We start from the raw sequence: 21,260 nt of genomic DNA, 5'->3' as shown, positions 1-21,260 counted from the left end.
ATAAAAGGTGAGTGGGCTTGACAAACCAACTCTAGAAACACTCTTCTCTCCTTATGCACCAGACATTTTACATAATCTCCATCTTCCAAGGACTCTATAAGGAAACCAATGTTTTCCTGCGAATGTACCACAAGTACTGTTGCACTACTTGTTTTATTCAACCTTGAATATCTCTTTTGCACAACATCTTGCACAATATTGTTCTGTCTTATGTAAAAATACTTGTATGGTCCATCTTAGGTTATGTGTATCCTGTAGTTAAGTATTTATTGTATATGTATAGTTAGTATAGTTTGACTACCACTCTAATGTGTTAATGTATAGGTTTACATCATGTGTTCCATTCGACTTGACTTGATTATCTGTATAATATCTGTGCATTTGTTAGCCTGATGCTTATTAGCGCACCTCTTTTCTAAAGTCTTACCTTTTTAGTGGATGTTTTTGATGTTACTGAGTGCGTTATGTTGTGTAATAGTATTATACATTGATGAATGATGTTTGTCAGTGCTAAAGCAGGTGAATCATACAAATTAATGCCCTACATCATTTGCTTAAAACGCACAGATGGAGAAATTTTCCATTACAGACTTCAGTGGAGCCCTGGACCCAACGCAGCCTTTTCTGTTCTGTTCAATCAAATTATACTTTGCAGACTCCAAATGCTATTTCTATCTCTTGCGCGCACACACATACAAACAAACACATGTTTGGTTTGTATGGAGACTCTCGTAGATGTAATGGTTTATACACTGCAGACTGCAACCCCGAATCAGACCCAAACCAAGTTAGGATAGTATGGAAAACACAAATAAAATAAGAAAGTAATGATTTCTAAATTTAAATTGCAGACAATAGAACAAATCTTATTTAATGTCAGTAATCAGGTAAACTGGTTAAGTATTGACGTGATTTAAAACAGGTGATGTCAACAGGTGATTGGTGATTTGGTACAAAAGCAGCATTCAAGAAAGGTCTAGTCCTTTAGGAGCAAAGATGGGCTGGGGATCGCAAGTTTGCTAGCAAATACGTGAGAAGGTTATTGAAATGTTCAAAAACAATGTTACTCAAAGAAAGATTGGAAGACATTTGGATATTTCACCTTCAACAGTGCAGAACATCATTAAAAGATTCAAGGAATCAGGAGGAATTTCAGTGCATAACGGTCAAGGACGCAAGCCTAAGTTGATCCCTCAGGCAGCACTGCATCAAGAATCCTCAATCATTCATAAGCGATATCACCACATGGGCTCAGGACTACTTTAGCAAACCTTTGTCAAGTACCACAATGCATAGATACATCCACAAGTGCCAGTTAAAATGTGCTGTCCCAAAAGGAAGCCCTATGTTAACAGTGTCCAGAAGTGCCATCAACTTCTCTGGGCTCAGAGGCCTCTGCGATGGACCATCAAGCAGTGGAAATGAGTACTGTGGTCAGATGAATCAGTATTTCAGGTGTTATTTGGTAGATATGGACAGCGTGTGCTCCAGACCAAAGAAGCAAAGGATCATCTAGACTGCTACCAGCAACAAGTCCAAAAGCCAGTGTCTGCCATGGGGTTGTGTCAGTGCCCTTGGCAAATGTAACTTGCACACTTGTGATGGCACAATTAATTCTGAAAAGTACATAGAGATTTTGGAGCACAATATGCTGCCTTCTCTTCCAGATACGTCCATGCATATTTCAACAAGACAATGCTGAACCGCATTACCACTGAACACATTGCAAAGTCTTGGATGCGGAGGAAGAGGATACAGGTACTTGACTGGCCTGCCTTCAGTCCTGACCTGTCTCAAACTGAGAATGTGTGGTGCATTTTGAAAAGCAAAATGTGACAACGAAGACCCTGTACTGTTGCCCACCTTAAGACTTGTTTGCAGGAAGAATGGGACGAAATTACAACTGAATCACTTGGCGTCTTCAATCCCTAAACGTCTTTTAAATGTTGTGAAAAGGAAAGGCAACATTACAAAGTGGTAAATGCTTTACTGCTACAACTTTTTTTAAAATGTGTTACAAAAAACTAAATTGAATTATGTGTTTATTTTGAAAATAAAAATAAAAAAAACAATAAAAATCACAAGGAACACATTAAGTGAAGTTTCATAAACTAATTTCGAGAGGAGCACGTGATATGACTGAGCACGTCTGGCCACTCATCTGTAATCAGTAATAATCCAATCAGAGTGATCCTAGTTTACTATAAATGGATCATTTTCTCCCTACTGTTTCTATCTTCGTTTGGAAGAATCCCCCTTCCACCCCATCTCCTCCTTTTCCTCCCTTTTCTAAAGGGGGAGCTCTCGAGAACTACCTGATCTCAGATCTCCTGATATGCTTATCGACCGGGCGGGAGCCCTGGGCTCAAATATCTCCGAGCTCAGGGTTCTCTCCCGGGACAGCATGCCAAACCTGCTTTATACGCCAAGCATAAGTGGGAACTCTTGAAATAATGTTTGTTGTATTGTCTGCAATGAAATCCAAGCCAAAGTAAATTTAGAAGTCACTACTATTGTTTTTATTTGCATTTTATACTGTCACAAGTTTTTCTGATTTGGAGTTGTATATTTTCTATCCTTTCCCCCAATCTCTAAACCCAATCCTCACAGGAAGCAATCTGCTGTTTTACATTTTGAAAGTACTTCTTTACTGCAAAAAAAAATGCAGGGTTCCACGCAATTCATTATTTTTGTCCCATCATAAATCGATTAAGGTAACTAAACAATGTAAGTGGATTGAACATAAAATAATTAAGTTGTCCCCTCAAGAAAAAATCTGAAGAGTTGAGTTGTTTCAGCACTAAATTAAGTTGTTTGAACAAGTAGAAAAATATATTTTTAGTATTTATTAGTTATAAATTATATATATATATATATATATATATATATATATATATATATATATATATATATATATATATATATATATATATATAGTGTTTCTTTGGGATTTATGAAAAAAAAATTCTCCACAAGGTCAGAAATGACTGGTATTGCCAACACAATCTCACGGCAAGTCGTAACTTTTTGATTTAGTGGCTAATTCGTACGAATTCGTACGATTTAGTACGATTTGCTCATCCCCCAATAACGGTTGGGTTTAGGGGTGGGGTTAGGTGCCACGCCTCCTTTTTTAAATCGTACAATTTCGTACGAATGAACTAGTACGAATTCGTACGAATTAGCCACTAAACTGACAAAACGTAAAATACTTACGTTTTCTCGTGAGATCAGGCTGGTATTGCAGTACTTATGGGGACATTTAGTTCCCACAATGTGATGAATACCAAGACCACACACACTCACACACACAGAGAGTCACTGACCACTGTTCCATAACCGGTGGCAAATGTCAGCGCTCGTCACCAAACAATGGCTCTGTAATTAATCACCTGTCATAGGCAAGTCATTTATCAGTAGCTTCCCATCACAACAATGCAAATGTGTTCGTCAAATCCTCAGAAAGTTCACCGCATGCCTAATTTCTCCTCATTCCCGCCGGTGCCTTGACCTTTAGCTGCACGCTGTTCATTATAGAAGACAAAACCTCATACTGTAAGGCATTTTAACCATTCAGGATGAGATACCACATTCAGACCATAAAATCATTATTTCTGGCTCATTACTGTGTGCTTTATGTGTGTGCGTGCTTCAGGTTCTCCAACACAATCTCACAGCTATTACTAACTTTTGGATTTAGTGGCTAATTCATCTGAATTTGTACGATCTCATTCATACATTAATAGGATTTGTGTTTCCTTCAACGAGGGCAAGGTTAGGAATTAGTGGTTTAAAAATCATGTTTTCAAATAAAAAAGGCAGCACGGTGGCTCAGTGGTTAGCACTGTCACCTCACAGCAAGAAAGTTCGAGTCCCGGCTGGGCCAGGTGGCATTTTTGTGTGGAGTTTGCATGTTCTCCCCGTGTTCGCGTGGGTTTCCCCACAGCCACACAGTCCAAACACATGCACTATGCACCATGTATGAGTATGTGTGTGAATGAGGGTGTATGGGAGTTTCCCGGTACTGAGTTGTTGCTAGAAGGGCATCCACTGCGTAAAAACATACGCTGGAATAGTTGGCGGTTCATTCCGCTGTTGCAACCCCTGATAAATAAGGGACTAAGCCGAAGGAAATGAATGAATGATATAAACAAAATCATATGCACAGTTTAGCCACCTTTCTGACAGTAAAATAATTTCCTCGTGAGATCAAGCTACATTGATGGGACCTATTTTGGCATGTTTATTTACTTCAGGCATATGTTTTTAATCTACTAAAATATCAATTCTAGGGTATTTATTACCATAATCATTATGCATTTTATAGTTACAGTTTTACAATATCAACTTGCACAATTAATAATTGATGGACTAAAACTGCTTAAATTAGCCTGAGCTTAATTAACCTCCCCTTGTTATTGAATTAACTTTCCCTTGTCAAATATACAAATGCAGTATTGAGATGTTCAGATGTCACCCTGGAAAACCAAATCAGTCATAAGTGCCTTTTTTTGTAAATTGAGATTTATGTATCATTAAAAAAAGTTCTATAATATTCTGATTGCTATGGAAGCTCGTTCCCGCCACTGAATAAAAAAAAAATATTGGAATTTTTTTTTTATTATACAATTTTTTTTATATATTATATATTATAATTTAAGTCAGAATTCTGAGTTATTAAGTCAAAATTGCGAGTTATTAAGTCAGAATTCTGAGTTATAAAATTCTGAGTTATGAAGTCGCAATTCTGAGTTATAAAGTCGCAACTCTGAGTTATAAAGTCGCAATTCTGAGTTATAAAGTCGCAATTCTGAGTTATAAAGTCAGAATTCCGAGTTATAAAGTCAGATTTGCGAGTTATAAAGTCAGAATTGCGAGTTATAAAGTCAGAATTGCGAGTTATAAAGTCAGATTTGCGAGTTATAAAGTCAGAATTCCGAGTTATAAAGACAGAATTGCGAGTTATAAAGTCAGAATTGCGAGTTATAAAGTCAGAATTGCGAGTTATAAAGTCAGATTTGCGAGTTAAAGGAATTTCCTGTTATGACGATTGGCCATAAATGAAGTGTTAAAGACTCTTTGTTAAGGTTCTCTGCTTGTGATGTGGTCTTTATTCGCAGCCCAGTTTACTAATAAAGGTCAGGAATACACAGTATTTGGTTGACACGTTTACTGAACTGAAATATAAATTAATACAACCCTTTTAGTTTTAGCCCTTTATAATGTCTATGTACGATATGTCTGCAGCTCCCAAGTACACCACACGAGGGCACTCTTGCAGTATGAAACAAATAACAGCTGCGACAAAATGTAAATCATATAATTGTTACACGTATAATAGATAAATAATAATGAAATCCTAATTTTAGACTTTTGGAGGAATCACGCAACCTATAGCTAGTTTCAGGCGCTCTGTTTAATGCTTTAATTGCTATTTAGACCAAATGGTAATAATTAACAAAGAACAAATCCATACGAATAAATAGACAGCCTACTATATATTTCCTTTTTGAAAGCGTGATAAACATTAAAAAGTCAGATATAGGCTTTATGTTGTGATTATGAGCTAATGTGCATGCGTCTTTAAAACTCAAATTTATGGCCAGTCGGCATAATAGGAAACTCATTTGTAACTCAGAATTGCGACTTAACTCAGAATTCTGACTTATTAACTCAGAATTGCGACATTATAACTCAGAATTCTGACTTTATATCTCAGAATTGCGACTTAACTCAGAATTCTGACTTATTAACTCAGAATTGCGACATTATAACTCAGAATTCTGACTTTATATCTCAGAATTGCGACATTATAACTCAGAATTCTGACTTTATATCTCAGAATTGCGACATTATAACTCAGAATTCTGACTTTATATCTCAGAATTGCGACTTTATAACTCAGAATTCTGACTTAAATTTATTTTTTTTTTATTATTATTATTTTTTTTATTATATAGATTTTTTCCAATTAATTTTTTTTATATCCAGTAGGGGGAACGGGCTTCCATAGATTGCATATAAAAATCTTTCCATGATGACAGTAAATAATATATTTGACTAGATATTTTTCAGCATACCAGCATTCAGCTTAAAGTGACGTTTAAAGGTTTAATTTGGTTAATTAGGTAAGTTAGGGTAATCATTGTGTAACGATGGTTTGTTCTGTAGACCAGTGTTTCCCAACCCTGTTCCTGAAGGCACACCAACAGTCCACATTTTCAACCTCTCCCTAATCAAACACACCTGAATCATCTTATAACATCAGAAGAGACTCCAAAACCTGAAGTTAATGGGTCAGATAATGGAGACATCCAAAATATGTACTGTTGGTGTGCCTCCAGGAACAGGGTTGGGAAACACTGCTGTAAACAATCGAGAATCAATCGAGAAAAATCAAAAAATGCTTAAGGGGCTAATAATATTGACCCTAAAATAGTTTTAAAATACTTAAAAACTGCTTTTATTCTAGCTGAAATAAAACAAATAAGGCTTCTTCAATCTGGCCACATACATTTAAAAAAAGATGAATGAATTAAAATAATAATCAAAAGGATACAAACAGTTAATGTTAAACCTCATGTAAGCCTGGTTCAGGATCCAAGATCACGTATTCACTTGCATATGTTTATTAATATGTTTGATCAGGACAGCAACATGTCTTTATCTTAATGTTTTTTGGTTTTTAAAGCTAACATTAGCAAAAAAGTGTTCTCATGACTTGTTTTTGACACTTGAGTGACCTCCTTCTTACACCTCAATCGCAGGTTCCTTCTTCCCAGATCAATAGAAAAAGAAAAAGTTATGATTTTTTCCCTCTTTCTGCTTTAATAATTCATGTATTAGAGGGTTGAAAGTACTCAACTGAAGCCAAGAAGCTTGATGATATGATCAGAGAAGAAAAGTATGGTCTGTTGTTGTAGATTCCTCCCAGCATGCCTGACATCAACCCAAACCCTACACATTTACATAATAGCTTACTGTTAAAATATCTATTTAACTACAGAAAAGGCTGGCTGTCGCTGCTCAGCATGAGATATAATATTTGTCACATTATTGTTTCCTTTCCTTAAGGGTTTGACTTGATAACAAATATGGACATTCTCCAGTGCATCATGTTAACAAACACTCTTGAAGGGATATACTGTGCAAAAGACTTAGGCCTCCAGTTAGATTTGTCCTTTAAGTGAGGGCATAACAACATTACATATTATTTCCTATTCTCTTTATTAAAATACAACCATAAAATACAGGTTTTAGTTGGAGATTTTGGATCTAATTGTTTAGGACATATGAAAGAAAGAGTTAGAGAAAGATGGGAGAATGAATGAAAAACACTGGAGTTTGTGTCTTGGTTTGATCTGCTTTTCTGCCAGAGCTGTTATCAATATTGCCTGAATTGATGGGATTGTGAATGCTGAAGTGTATAGACAGGTCTTAAATCATTCATACTGAAAGATTGTGTGCATTTTGGTTCAGGTGCATTTACATTGAATGAACTCTTATGTGATCAATTCTGTGTATGTTGGGGTGACATGTGCCTCAACCCCCCCAAACTGATAAGTGAACTAAATGACCCTTTTACGATAGGTGTGACCCTTTCAGAATCTCAGTGGGTATAAGCAAAACAACAGCTGAAACATCTGATAAGAGGGTCCTGCTGAGCCCCTTAAACACAGAATGGTTTGTTTGTTGCTAGTATAAAGTACTGTCTCACAGACAGTACATTGGGTTAAGTTACTTGAAGACCGACAGGTTAACATCACTGCTGAGGAACTGCACTATTGATTGTCTTCAATAAAGTCTTCTCCCCATAAGAATTTTGGTCAGCTTACTTATTTTACGTATTAGAGTAATCTAAAACATTGGCGAGCCACCCAAGAACGGTTAAGCCAAATACAGCAAAATCTAACAAAACATTTTCCTTCAGTTTAGTCCTTTTGTTCATCAAGGGTCACCATAGCGGAATGAACCGCCAACTTATGTTTTACACAAAGGATGCCCATTTAGCTGCAAACTAGTACTGAGAAACACCCATACACACTCTTACATTCACACTCATATGCTACAGCCAATTTAGTTCAATTCACCTATATGAGTTTAGATTGGGGGAAACAGGAGCACCCAGAGGGAACCCACAACATGCCACAGAAATGCCAACTTACCCAGCCGGGACTCGAATCACCGACCTTGTTGCTGTAAGATGACAGTCTCCTGCGGGTTTTAAATCATCATGTAATTCCTACACTCTTCAGAAATAAAGGTACGCGAGCTGTGACTGGGTTGATCCTTTTCAAAAAGAACACCTTTGTACTTAAAGAGTCCATATTGGTACCTAAAAGTATTTATTAGTACCTACAAATTTTAAGAGAAACACTTCTGTACTTTTAAGGTACTAATATGGACCCCTGAGGTATTAATATGAACCTTTTAGGTACGAATTTGAACCTTTTGAAAAGTTACCACCCCAGTGACAGATCACGTACCGTTATTTCTGAGAATGTACTAGATACTAGAAAGCACCTAATTTGTAGTTTTATTTTCAGGATGATAATTATGTTAAACACACTGCTAATGTGATGAAATCATATTTGGAGAGAAAAACTGCCGATGAAACAAAGACACTCATGAAATGGCCTCCACAGAGTCCAGATCTGAATATTATATAGAATATGTATAGGCAACAATATAGGATGAAGTATGAAGGAAATGAACAACAAGAAAGAAAAGATAGAACAAGATAATTCTAAGGAAGAACTTTTAGAAATGCTGAAGATATTAAATACCACATTATTTCAGAAAAGACTCAACAAAAAGTTCATGTTTCACGCTAAAGAGGTCACGCTAAACACAAACTTTTGATGTTGTAATGTAATTTGTATTTATACAGTATATGTCCATACACCCAAAGCACTTCACAATCATGAGGGGGACTCTCCACACCGCAGACGGCAGCCACAGGACAACATAACCAGTGCGCTCACCACGCACCAGGTATAGGTGGAGTGGATAGAGCCAATTCAGTGGATGAGGATGATTGGAAGCTCATGATTGGGAAGGGCCAATGGAGGGTATTTGGACAAGACACCGGGTTTACACCCTTACTCTTTACGGGAAGTGCCATGGGATTATTATTAATGACCACAGAGAGTCAGGACCTCAGGTTAACGTCTCATCCGAAAGACGGCGCCCACTGACAGTATAGTGTCCCTTTCACTATACTGGGGCATTAGGGCTCACACAGACCACAAGCTGAGCACCCCCCTGCTGGCCTCACTAACACCACTTCCAAAAGCAACCTAGTTTTCCCATGTGATCTCCCATCCAGGTACTGACCAGGCTCAGCCCTGCTTAGCTTCAGTGAGTAACTGGTCTTCAGTCCACTAGATCCTTTCAGAGGGGCACCCAGCTCTGTGAGTTCATAAACTCCTTCAGATGGAGCTTTCAGCGGTGCTTCAGATTGAGTCGAGCCCAGTTTGATGAACTGTTGTCCGGTGTCAGCAGGAGGATTTCTCCCCGGGACACTAACAACATGCGGTCCTACAAGAGCTCCTGATTGGTTAGTATGGCGCGAATGTCCACTGTAGTTCAGATTTTCCAACTCGAGCGAGTCATTCATGCCACAGGATCTCTATTCACGTCTTTGCATCGACTTAACATGTAAATCCCTCTCGCTCGACTCTTCTTCCGCGTCTGATGTGAACGCAGCATTAGGCTCCCAAAGCTTGTGCTGGCCTAAGACAAAAAATGTAAACAAATTAATTAATTAATCATAAGAGTTCTATTTACATTTTTAAGACACATTATTAGTGATATATAATATACATCACACATTGTCCGGTGTCAGCAGGAGGATTTCTCCCCGGGACACTAACAACATGCGGTCCTACAAGAGCTCCTGATTGGTTAGTATGGCGCGAATGTCCACTGCATCGACTTAACATGTAAATCACTCTCGCTCGACTCTTCTTCCGCGTCTGATGTGAACGCAGCATTAGGCTCCCAAAGCTTGTGCTGGCCTAAGACAAAAAATTTTGACTAATTAATTAAATAATCATAAGAGTTCTATTTACATTTTTTTAAGACACATTATTAGTGATATATAATAACACATGAACATTAAATACAGAGAAATTATAAGTAAGCAGTTTTATTTACAGGGCTGTATTGAAAAATAAGAGAAAAAATACAGTCTTACTATACACTTTGTGCACTTTTACAGGTATGGGTGTTGAACATCACAGGTGCCTTCAGCAAAAACAGAATTGTTGATGTTTTCAAGCCCTGAAGAGTGTGTTTTTATTATTTTATTTTTATTGTTCGGGGCTGTTTTTATTTATTCATTTCTTCTACAATGAAAAAAAAAAAAAAAAAAAACAGAACCTAGAAACAGTGTTTTACACCTCACACAATTACTTAGATATCCAAAAACAAATAAATAATTAATTTCAATTCAAGTTTATTTGTATAGTAATAATAATTATAATAATAATTATTGTTTCAAAGCAGCTTTACAAACGTAGCACATTAGTGCATTACAATCAAAGTTAAAAAAGTCAAGGTTATTAGGCAACATAACTTTAACTAATTAACTTAAAGTTACTATACGCTACCCAACAAAAGTCTTGTCACCTATCTATGTTTAAGGAACAACAAATAATAATTTGACTTCTAGTTGATCATTTGGTATCAGAAGTGACTAATATGAAAGGCAGAGGCCTCCAGATTACGCTTAATTTTCCAGAATAAAATATGATCATGCCTTGATTTTTAATGATTTCATTAGGACAGTAAGGTCAGACTTTGCTTAGACAAAAGTCTTGTCACTTAACAGAAATAATGTCCAGTATAGAATATAAAGTCATGGTGCAGTGGAAACAGAATGAATATTGTGTCTGACTCCATCATGAGCTTGGAGGACTGCATCCATACATCTCTGTAATGACTCAAATCACTGATTAATAAAGTCATCTGGAATGGCAAAGAAAGCCTTCTTGCAGGACTCCCAGAGTTCATCAAGATTCTTTGGATTCATCCTTCATTTCACCCTAGACATGCTCAATAATGTTCATGTCTGGTGATGGGGCTGGCCAGTCCTGGAGCACCTTGATCTCTTTGCTTTCAGGATCGTTGATGTGGAGGCTGAAGTATGAGAAGGAGCGCTATCCTGCTGAAGATTTTGCCCTCTCCTGTGGTTTGTAATGTAATGGGCAGCACAAATGTCTTGATACCTCAGGCTGTTGATGTTGCCATCCACTCTGCAGATCTCTTGCACGCCCCCATACTGAATGTAACCCCAAACCAGGATTTTTCCTTCACTAAACTTGACTGATTTCTATGAGAATCTTGGGTCTATGTGGGTTCCAGTAGGTCTTCTTCAGTATTTGGTGATGTTTGGGATGCAGTTCAACAGATGATTCATCTGAAAAAAATGTATCTTCTGCCACTTTTTATCAGATGATTCCAAATGGTCAACGGGAAGTCAAGTCATTATGTGTTGCTCTTACAACTGGGATCGACAACAAGCCTTTTGTCAGGTGGTGTATGTAAACATAGTTAATCTGCAGTAATATAGTATATAGGTAATGTCTATGTGTGCATGTTCAGTGAAGTTTATTTGTGTATAAAGTGCATGTACTAGATATTCAGGACACTGTAAAGTTACACAACTGACCTTAAATCCTTGCTTATAAATCATTTATATCTTAAATAATTTCTATGATAATGTGCCAAAACTATCAGAAAAGCTTTACAGTATCTCACTTCATTTGAGCCAGAAAAAATGTGTGAGATTTTTTATTGCATATAAATAATAGCTAAAAATCCACGAACAGAATGACTTCAGAATGGGAAAACAAAAGATTGAACACAACAAACACATGCACATATACAATTAAGTCTGGTAAGCTAATAGGATTTTCCCTGAATAGCCATTAGTAGCCATTATAGCCATGAATCCAGAACATATGTTGGACAGAATTAGTGAATATGTTCCTGATTAGAAACACAGAGATGTGTGGAAAATGAACTGCGGCTCTTATGAATAACACATACAGCACTAATGAAAAGCAAGATAGCAGAAGAAGGGCAAAAAAAAAACAAAAGAGATGTAGCTGGAAGCGCTTTATATGCAAGTATCGAGATGAGAGGCAAATGAGCATTTAATGAGCAAGAGCCAAGTGTTTTCCTGAGATCCCAAGATGGTTGTGTGAGAGCCTCATTCAGAAGCTTGTCATGACAGTGGTTCGCTTCTACACTGTAAAAAGCGATCAGTTAGATTACTATAGAAAAGTGAATAAACCTGACGCCTTAAAAATGCAGCAAGATTATTTTATTTTACTATTATTTTACTTAAAGTCCACATGAACTGGAAGTTTTTTTTGTATTATGATGCAGTTTCTAGAGAAACAGAATATTCAATGAGAAAACAGTGGGTGTGGCTTTTTTCTACTGCGAGTTGATTGGATGTAGTAAACCCTGCTGAAAAATCCAGCTTAAACCAGCCTAGACTGGTTGGCTGGTTTTAGTTGGTTGATTAGACTGGTTTTAGAGGGGTTTTGGCCATTTCCAGGCTGGTTTCCAGCCATTTCCAGCCTGGTCTTAGCTGGTCAGGCTGGAAAATAACAAGCTAAATCCAGCTAACACCAGCTTGACCAGCCTGGTTTAAGCTGGACATAGCTGGTTTTGGCTGGGCTCCCAGCCTGGCTAGGTGGTCAAGCTGGTTTTAGCTGGTCATTTTCCAGCCTGACCAGTCAGTAGGGAAGTAGGCCTTTCTTTCTGAAAGATCTGGACAAGGGTTTGGGGAGAGTTATTACAACCTAACAGACTCCTCCTCCTCCTCCCCGCCATTTATGTATGTTGTCGAAACTGACAGCTTGAAGGGCGTGGTTTATTATGTTAGCCACGCCCAATACCTCAGACAGATGTAATCTGAAAATTTAACTAAAAACAAACAGGAAGTGCATTTTCAGATTTCAATTAAAGATTACAAGGGCATTTTTTTTGCTTAATGACATGCACAGATAAAATGTTCACCACAAAACTAGCAATATGAGCTAACAAAATGAATATGGTTAGTTTTGATTTCATTTGTTTAAAAAAAAAAAAGCCAGTAAACCTATTGACTTTTATAATTATGCTCATAGTTTGTTTGCTAAATAATTATAACGTAACAAGCTTTCATTATTTTTTTAAGTAAGGTCAACCAATCGCTTTTTACAGTGTACTACATGTAGCCCCTACTGAAAAAAAAACTGCTTAAACCAGCCTAGGCTGGTTGGCTGGTTTTAGAGGGGTTTTGGCCATTTCCAGGCTGGTTTCCAGCCATTTCCAGTCTGGTCTTAGCTGGTCAGGCTGGAAAATGACCAGCTAAAACCAGCTTGACCAGCCTAGACAGGCTGGGAGCCCAGCCAAAACCACCCATGTCCAGCTTAAACCAGGCTGGTCAAGCTGGTTTTAGCTGGATTTAGCTGGTAATTTTCCAGCCTGGCCAGCTAAGATCAGGCTGGAAATGGCTGGAAACCAGCCTGGAAATGGCCAAAACCCCTCTAAAACCAGGCTGGTCAACCAGCTAAAACCAGCCAACCAGCCTAGAAAGGTTTAAGCTGGATTTTTCAGCAGGGGCAGCAATGAGCTAAATGCTAGCATGCTAACACACATGGGCGATTCTAGAATTGCAGGGACATTTTGCATCTCCAAGATTCATCTTTTGTTATTTTTCAAATAACAGTGATGAAACTTTTGAACAATAACTCAATCTATACTAAATAATACTCTCTAAAATGATGTTTGGATAAGTATTTAGAGACATTTTGTCTGGGAAACATTAGAAACATTTAGACCATCTCTGACATGCTGTATCATACATTGAGCTTCAATTATCATGAAATACATTCATTTGTTCATTGTCTTTCGGATTAATCAGGGGTCGCCACAGTGAAATGAACCACTAACTATTCCGGCATATGTTTTACACAGTGGATGTCCTTCCAGCTGCCACCCGGTACAGGGAAACATCCATACACTCTCACATTCAAACTCACACACATACACTAGTTACTTGGGAAAATGTAGTGATCTAAGCTATTAGTTACTCTATTTATAATGTAGCTAAACTACACTAAAAGTTACCCTCTGGGAAATGTAGCAAGCTAAGCTAAAAACTACTTGGCAAAAGTAGCGTATCTACATCTAAGCCTTCCCTGCTGAAAAATCCAGCTTAAACCAACCTAGGCTGGTTGGCTGGTTTTAGCTGGTTGACCAGCCTGGTTTTAGAGGGGTTTTGGCCATTTCCAGGCTGGTTTCCAGCCATTTCCAGCCTGGTCTTAGCTGGTCAGGCTGGAAAATGACCAGCTAAATCCAGCTAAAACCAGCTTGACCAGCCTGGTTTAAGCTGGACATAGCTGGTTTTGGCTGGGCTTCCAGCCTGGCAAGGTGGTCAAACTGGTTTTAGCTGGTCATTTTCCAGCCTGACCAGCTAAGACCAGGCTGGAAATGGCTGGAAACCAGCCTGAAAGTGGCCAAAACCCCTCTAAAACCAGGCTGGTCAACCAGCTAAAACCAGCCAACCAGCCTAGGCTGGTTTAAGCTGGTTTTTTCAGTAGGGTTTTTACTTTTAAATCAAAACAACTTCAGTCCGAGTCAATTCTGTCTTAGTGATCAACAAAATGGCCAATGCGGCAACATTGTTAAGTTCAGTTATTTACTGCAATTAATATACTGTTCAAAATTAAAAATTTACTAGAAAGCAAAAACAAAAATTCAAGAAAACCAGGAAGCAGGAGTTGCACATTTAACCTACTATAGTAATTTATAGTAAAGGGAAATATATAGGAAAGTGTTTTATATTATACAACTCTGCTAATGAATTCTACTACATAATATAGTATTATTAGTAACTATCATGAACTAATAGTATCTAATATAGTACACTTTAGCATATACTACAGTAAAAAATAAATAAATAAAACTGTAGATAATTACACATGTACAATATAAGATTATATATATAGGGTTACATTTACTATATTACTATAGTTGTTGTATTGCAACTATAAAAGGACCAAATTAATTCAAGTATTTTCCTATATTGTTTAAAATCCCTATAGTATTTAAAATATTTGATATACTGTATTTACAATAAATTACTATAGTATTTTTTTTCATGTAAGTGCATACTACATAATATACAGTAGTTGTATTATCATGAACTAATAGTAATTAACATAGTACACTTTAGCATATACTACAGTAAAAAATAAATAAATAAAACTGAAGATAATTACACATGTACAATATAGGATTATATATATATAGGGTTACATTTACTATATTACTATAGTTGTTGTATTGCAACTATAAAAGGACCAAATTAATTCAAGTATTTTCCTATATTGTTCAAAAACCCTATAGTATTTAAAATATTTGAAATACTGTATTTACAATAAATTACTATAGTATTTTTTCATGTAAGTGCACTTGGGCACATTTGCAGAACAAACAAAAGTGAATAAATGTAAATGGTCCAGCTTCAGAAATAATTACAGTAATCTAGTAAGTTTGTCATGTCACAGACCAGAGCGAGAGGTGGCAGTAATGCTCCAAAAAGTTTGTTGTCGACCACCATAAAACACGAAGAAGAAGAAATTACCACTCTATAGCGATGACATCACCTACTGATTTGTGTTTTGTAAAAGTAGCTTGTGTGGATGCTACTGCGCTACTTGCTTGAAATAATAGCTTCGCTACTGAAAAGCTATTTGATTTAGAAAGTAGCAATGCTATCGCCATGGTACTAAAAAATGTAGTTAAGATCATAGCGTCACTACTTGTCCTCACGCAAACTTGGGAAGAACATGCAAACTCCACATAGAAATGACAACTGGACCAGCTGGGGCTCGAATTTTGTGTGTTAAGTTAAATAAACATTAGCATTAAACATCAATTTCCTGTACGTTTATTTGTGATTTCAGTACTAAAAAACACATTTTATGTCTGTCCCTATGTTCAGGTCAACTCTGTTACATCGGTTATAAAAAGGCAAAAGTATCAGTAAAGCGCTAATAGAAAAAAGCATGTGACTTGCTGCAAGTGATGTTACTTTTTTTGGCGGGAAACTTTGGAAGGCATTGAGGCTTGTTATTTTTCTTCTCACATTAACTTGTACAAAACCTTATAAATCACTAGTTAATCTACACACCAATAGTAGATTAATCATATGTCAACTCTTTTATCATGTTTTTTTGGTATCATGGTCTTAAATATAATTAAAATACATAAAATTGTGTTATAAACATGCCATGTGGGAGCTGGTTTGAGGTTAGCGTCTTAAGCTAAAAAACAAAATGGTGGAAAATGTCATCTCTGTTAGTGGTTTAAAAAGTTAATAATAATCAATTAATAATCAAATGCTCCCTGTCACATTTAGGCATGTCACACTATTTTGCATCAACAATGTTTTCGGTGGTTCAGTGGTTAGCACTGTCGCCTCACAGCAAGAAGGTCACTGGTTCGAGTACCAGCTAGGCCAGTTGGCATTTCTGTGTGGAGTTTGCATGTCCTCCAGGTGCTGTGGTTTACCCCACAGCCTAAAAACAAGACATAAGCTGTAAGTGAGCTGGGTAAACAAAATTGGCTGTAGTGTGTGAATGCAAGAGTGTGTGGGTGTTTCCCAGTACTGGGTTGCGGCCGGAAGGGTAAAACATTTGCAGGAATAGTTGGTGGTTCATTCCGCTGTGGCGACCCATGATGAAATCAGAGACTAAGCCAAAGGAAAATGAATAAATGAATGTTTTTGGTTTATTGTAAATTATACATTTGTTGTGTATCATAAGATTTTTATAGAAAAATTAATCTAAAATGCCTAAATTGTTCCCATAACTCTGGATTGAGTCACATGCTTTCCTTTTGATTCTCTTGCCTGTATATTCTGGGAAAATCTTATGAAACCATTGCTCATTCCACACAATCTAACACTTTCCCATATCTGATTGTGGCCGAGTAAATAAATCATGTTTCTTTTGGGGAAATGCTCACCGTGTTTCATTTAAAAAACAAAAATCAATAGTTCTTGAAGCAGGTAAAGAAAAATCATTGAAAACTTGAAACAATCCAGGACTGTTTTGCTGAATGCCTTTGTTGTATTTCCTCAGGTCCAGGTTGAATAAATAAATGGACGGATGGATGGATGGATGAATGGATGACCACTACAGTAAACCATGTGAATTTTTATTTGTAATCTAACACTTTTGCATGTTGAACATGAATATATTTGTATGACCTGAAAAGATCATATAAGTAGCTGCACTCAAAAAAATAGCTCATTGGGTTAACTCAATTTAATTGTGTGCAGGTTTTCCATCCAATAAATATACGTAACCCTAACCTAAAGAAAGATCATTTACGTAATGAAATGTAATTGAGTTAGTCCACCTCAATTTTATCAAATATAGCTAAGCAAATAGAAATTCATTAAATTACTGTAATTGATTTACATTAGTTCAACTCAATATAAATTAATTACTTGGAAATAATTATTTTTCATTTCACCCCCATTACTACACACACACACAAGCCAAACAGATTGAGCTTTTTTTTTTTTATTGGAAAAAAAAAAAACTGTTAGAAACACTTCCACAGGTCTTGCACTTGGTGTGAACTAAATGTATCCCATGTCCCCCAAAGCCACAAACACATTAAGGGAGTAGAGGCACCAGCAAAGTATGCAAAATGAAAATATTCCAATAAATCTGAATGCTAGCTTGATCAACATTCAACTTAATTATAACCTGCATTAAAAGCACAATATATATATAGATATGTTGAACAATAGAGGCAGAAACTACTGCCTGTTTTACTTGACTAATTTAAATTGTAGTATGTCAGACCTTAAAACCAAGAGATGTAAAACCAGTCTTGCATGTTAATGCACAAAAAAAAAAAAAGAAAATCTACCTAAAACGGAGCACATTTAATGAAATGTAAAGCAGCAAACATTTTTGTAACATTTCTTAAACGGCATAACATGAGCACAGTAAGGAAATGAAAAATGTCTGGCTACTCAAGAGGTACAGCATATTCAATATGTGTAGTACAAATGGTCAATTCAAACAAAAACACAGTTAAAAAAAAAAAAAAAAACTGGCTGTGGGGACCAAATTTGGGCTATAGGAAGGTGAAAACAGACCAAGACAGTATACTTATAAGAAGGAGACCCATTGTCACCAAATCTTGTACAAACAATCTCTGAACATTTGACTAGCTGTGCGAGTATTGGTCTGGCCAGTCATAATTCAAAAATCTGTAGTGTGTTGAATCCGGTTTCAACATCAATTCAAGTCCATTTCAAAAAGTGTTGAGTCATGCAATCACCTGACAGGTACGAGAGTAATGGAGACACAATACTGTATTTGAATGAGCTATGACGTGCAGATGTTAGCATGGAAAGCTCAGGGCATTCTGGAAAGCTCAGGTCAAGGGCATAAATTAGCCCAAACAGCACGATGAAACCCATGATGACACTGCTTACGTTGGTCAGGACTTTAATGCCTTCAATCACAATTCACACATCCTCTGGCTCCCCATTGTCATAACTTCGAATAATGTAAATCCCCATGATTGTGCTTGAGATGTCCCTCTCCACATCCTCAGTGCCAGAGACCTGAAAAGACATATGGAATGATAAATAATTTGTGTGCATATGTGTAATTTATATAATAGTCACAACATTTGTGAATCTTTCTGTGTGCATCCATTTACATTCACAGTTATTCAGTTTCATAATCGTGTGCCATGGGAGAAATAACAGAGTTAAACTACAGAGTTACACTGTTAGAGACTACATTAGAAACAATCAAACTTACCAAATATGCCTTAAAAGAATAAGTCAGGATCTTCACTGAGGTAGATGACAAGGCTTCTCAGGAGGCACTCCCTTTTGGTGTTGATGTCATCACACTACAGAAGAAGGATCAATCAAGACAGGAATTTGTAAAAATGTAAGTGCACATGTAACAGAACAGAGGGTTGTGCCCATCAAAATGTCAGTCAGAGAAATGTAAAAGTTCACTACATAAGCATTATTTCCCAAAAGTGTTAAAATGAGCAGCTATGGACAAGAACCATACAATAACCACCCCAATACAGTGAAAAGATGTTTCAAGCACATCTACTTACCAAATCATTATTCGCCAGGACATCCTTGATCCTTTGCCCCTTCATTCCTCCTTTCTTCATGAAGATCTGTGTCAGAGAAGTGATCCAGCTGTGACAAGAACTTTGATTGTAGTGACTTGGTGGTGATTCGCAAGAACTCTGCATTCACCTGGAAATTAAACAAAAACAGCCATTTAAAAAGTTTATCATTTCTACCATATAGGGGTCCAGGATTATTGACAAATTAAAACTGCAATTATGTAGCTATTATTTGCAATGGACAACAAAAAAATGGTCAACACATACAGCACAAATCTACTTCATTCTCTTCAAACAGTGCAGGCCATCTGTTTTTGAACTCTTCTATCATTGGTCTCTGCTGCACAATTTTAAGACGTCTGAGAACTGCTATCTAGTTCCAAACTGCATTTTTTGCACTGCCACATACACTAACCTAAAAAGAAGATGAAATACATTTAGCATTCATTATATTAATAATAACAACAACAACAACATATAACAGCATAGAAAGACGACATTACTTACTATCACTAGGAGGTTGCCAGAAGGAACCCTGTAAAGCTGATCAAACTGCAAAGATAAAATAAATGCATTAGTAGTGTGTGTACAAGTGCAGAAATACTTAAAAGCTTACCAACAAGTCAAAATTGCATTTGAGAACCTGATAGATATATAAAAACTATAAAAAGTTAAAATTTTGACCGTTTCAGCAATTTTTAGTAGCAGTGAAGACTAACAAAATCATGAAATATTGTTTAATAAATTTTACAGTGCTATTTTAATTTAAATAAAAGCCAAATTAACAATATAATATTTTCAACTTTGTGTTTGAGGTCACACATGAAAAGCATTTTGAAATTGGTTCAAAGACCGGTCAGAAAATAACAAACATTGATTTACAGTTGAATTTTCATAGTAAATATCTTACGAGTCATCACATTTTTTTTGTGTTCAATCAACATTCACTCCGTGATCGCAACATCAGACCAATAACGTTAAATTGATTCATAGATAAAATATATTGACTCAAACAGTCTGACGTTGATTCAATTAAGGTAAAGTTGGTTTTATATTCGCACATTCCTTCATTTAACGTTCCCTATATTATCTACTATGCTAATTTGAATATTGGGTCTGAAATCACATGTAAATTTGACTTGAAAACAACATCAACACTATTTAATTAACTGTGAAAATTGATAGTCATTGGCTGATAATATTCACTATTTAGAGCTTGCAAATAATACTTTTCTGAAATGATATCAAGGAGAAAGTTTGAATGTGCAAATATAAAACCAACTTTACCTCAATGTTGATTCAACATCACCCCGAAGACCAAAAAATTATTAAATCAACGTCGGAAATATTATGATAAAAAGCGTTAACGTAACGTTTTCCCCTGCATGATGAGCGGCTGGCTAGCCAGCTAACGGTAGCCGCCAACTTTACTGAAAACCGAAGCAAAACTTATCACGCTTGTTGCACACGGTCGAGAATATAACATGCATTCATAGCAAGGTACTCGCTGAAAAAAATAAACGAATACTCACCAAAGAAATGACTTCTTGTTATCGGGGGCGTCTCATCAACTCGTCTTCAGCCACAGGTGGAAAATGGTGGATGGACAAACGGAATGCAGGTGGCAGTGAAAACGCGCGGTCTCACGCATGCGCAAAACGGGGTCACCTTATTGAACTCATTTGATTTGGTTTAATAAAGATTATAGGTGAAACGACTAATACATTTTACGTTACATCAAGTAAATGTAAATGAATATTTAAAAAATAGATATATTTAAATAAAGGGAACAGTATTTACTTGTGTCACATCTAAGAAGGGCTTGAATCATTTTTTTGAGTGTGTGCTGATATAGAGCCATATTGCACTGCTACAAATGTGATGCTGCATTTATTCAACAGTTCAATGGCAATGTTGCGAATGTGGCCAATCAGACACTTTTTTTTGCTTGATTCAACGAATAATACAGCATCCACCACTCCTACCCAGAAAAAGACTCGATGGTCAGTGTGTAATACGATTCCAAGGTATTTACAACATGAAAGGAATGCGCTCAGAAATGGACAGAA

At 36.6% G+C, this 21,260-nt stretch overlaps 1 long non-coding RNA gene across 1 annotated transcript; it reads right to left on the bottom strand.

The window, feature by feature from the left end:
• Positions 1-18,568: 18,568 nt before the first annotated feature.
• On the bottom strand, positions 18,569-20,933 carry LOC130220064 (uncharacterized). Its single transcript, XR_008836115.1, has 6 exons — positions 20,724-20,933; positions 19,699-19,743; positions 19,459-19,606; positions 19,174-19,321; positions 18,861-18,954; positions 18,569-18,658 (listed from the first exon to the last, which is right to left on the bottom strand). It is a non-coding gene; the product is annotated as an uncharacterized LOC130220064 (long non-coding RNA).
• Positions 20,934-21,260: the final 327 nt, after the last annotated feature.

The sequence above is a fragment of the Danio aesculapii genome, chromosome 3, assembly GCF_903798145.1.
Source record: "Danio aesculapii chromosome 3, fDanAes4.1, whole genome shotgun sequence".
Lineage (NCBI taxonomy): Eukaryota > Metazoa > Chordata > Actinopteri > Cypriniformes > Danionidae > Danio > Danio aesculapii.
Note: the sequence above shows the minus strand (reverse complement) of the source record. Positions and strands in the feature narration are given on the sequence as shown.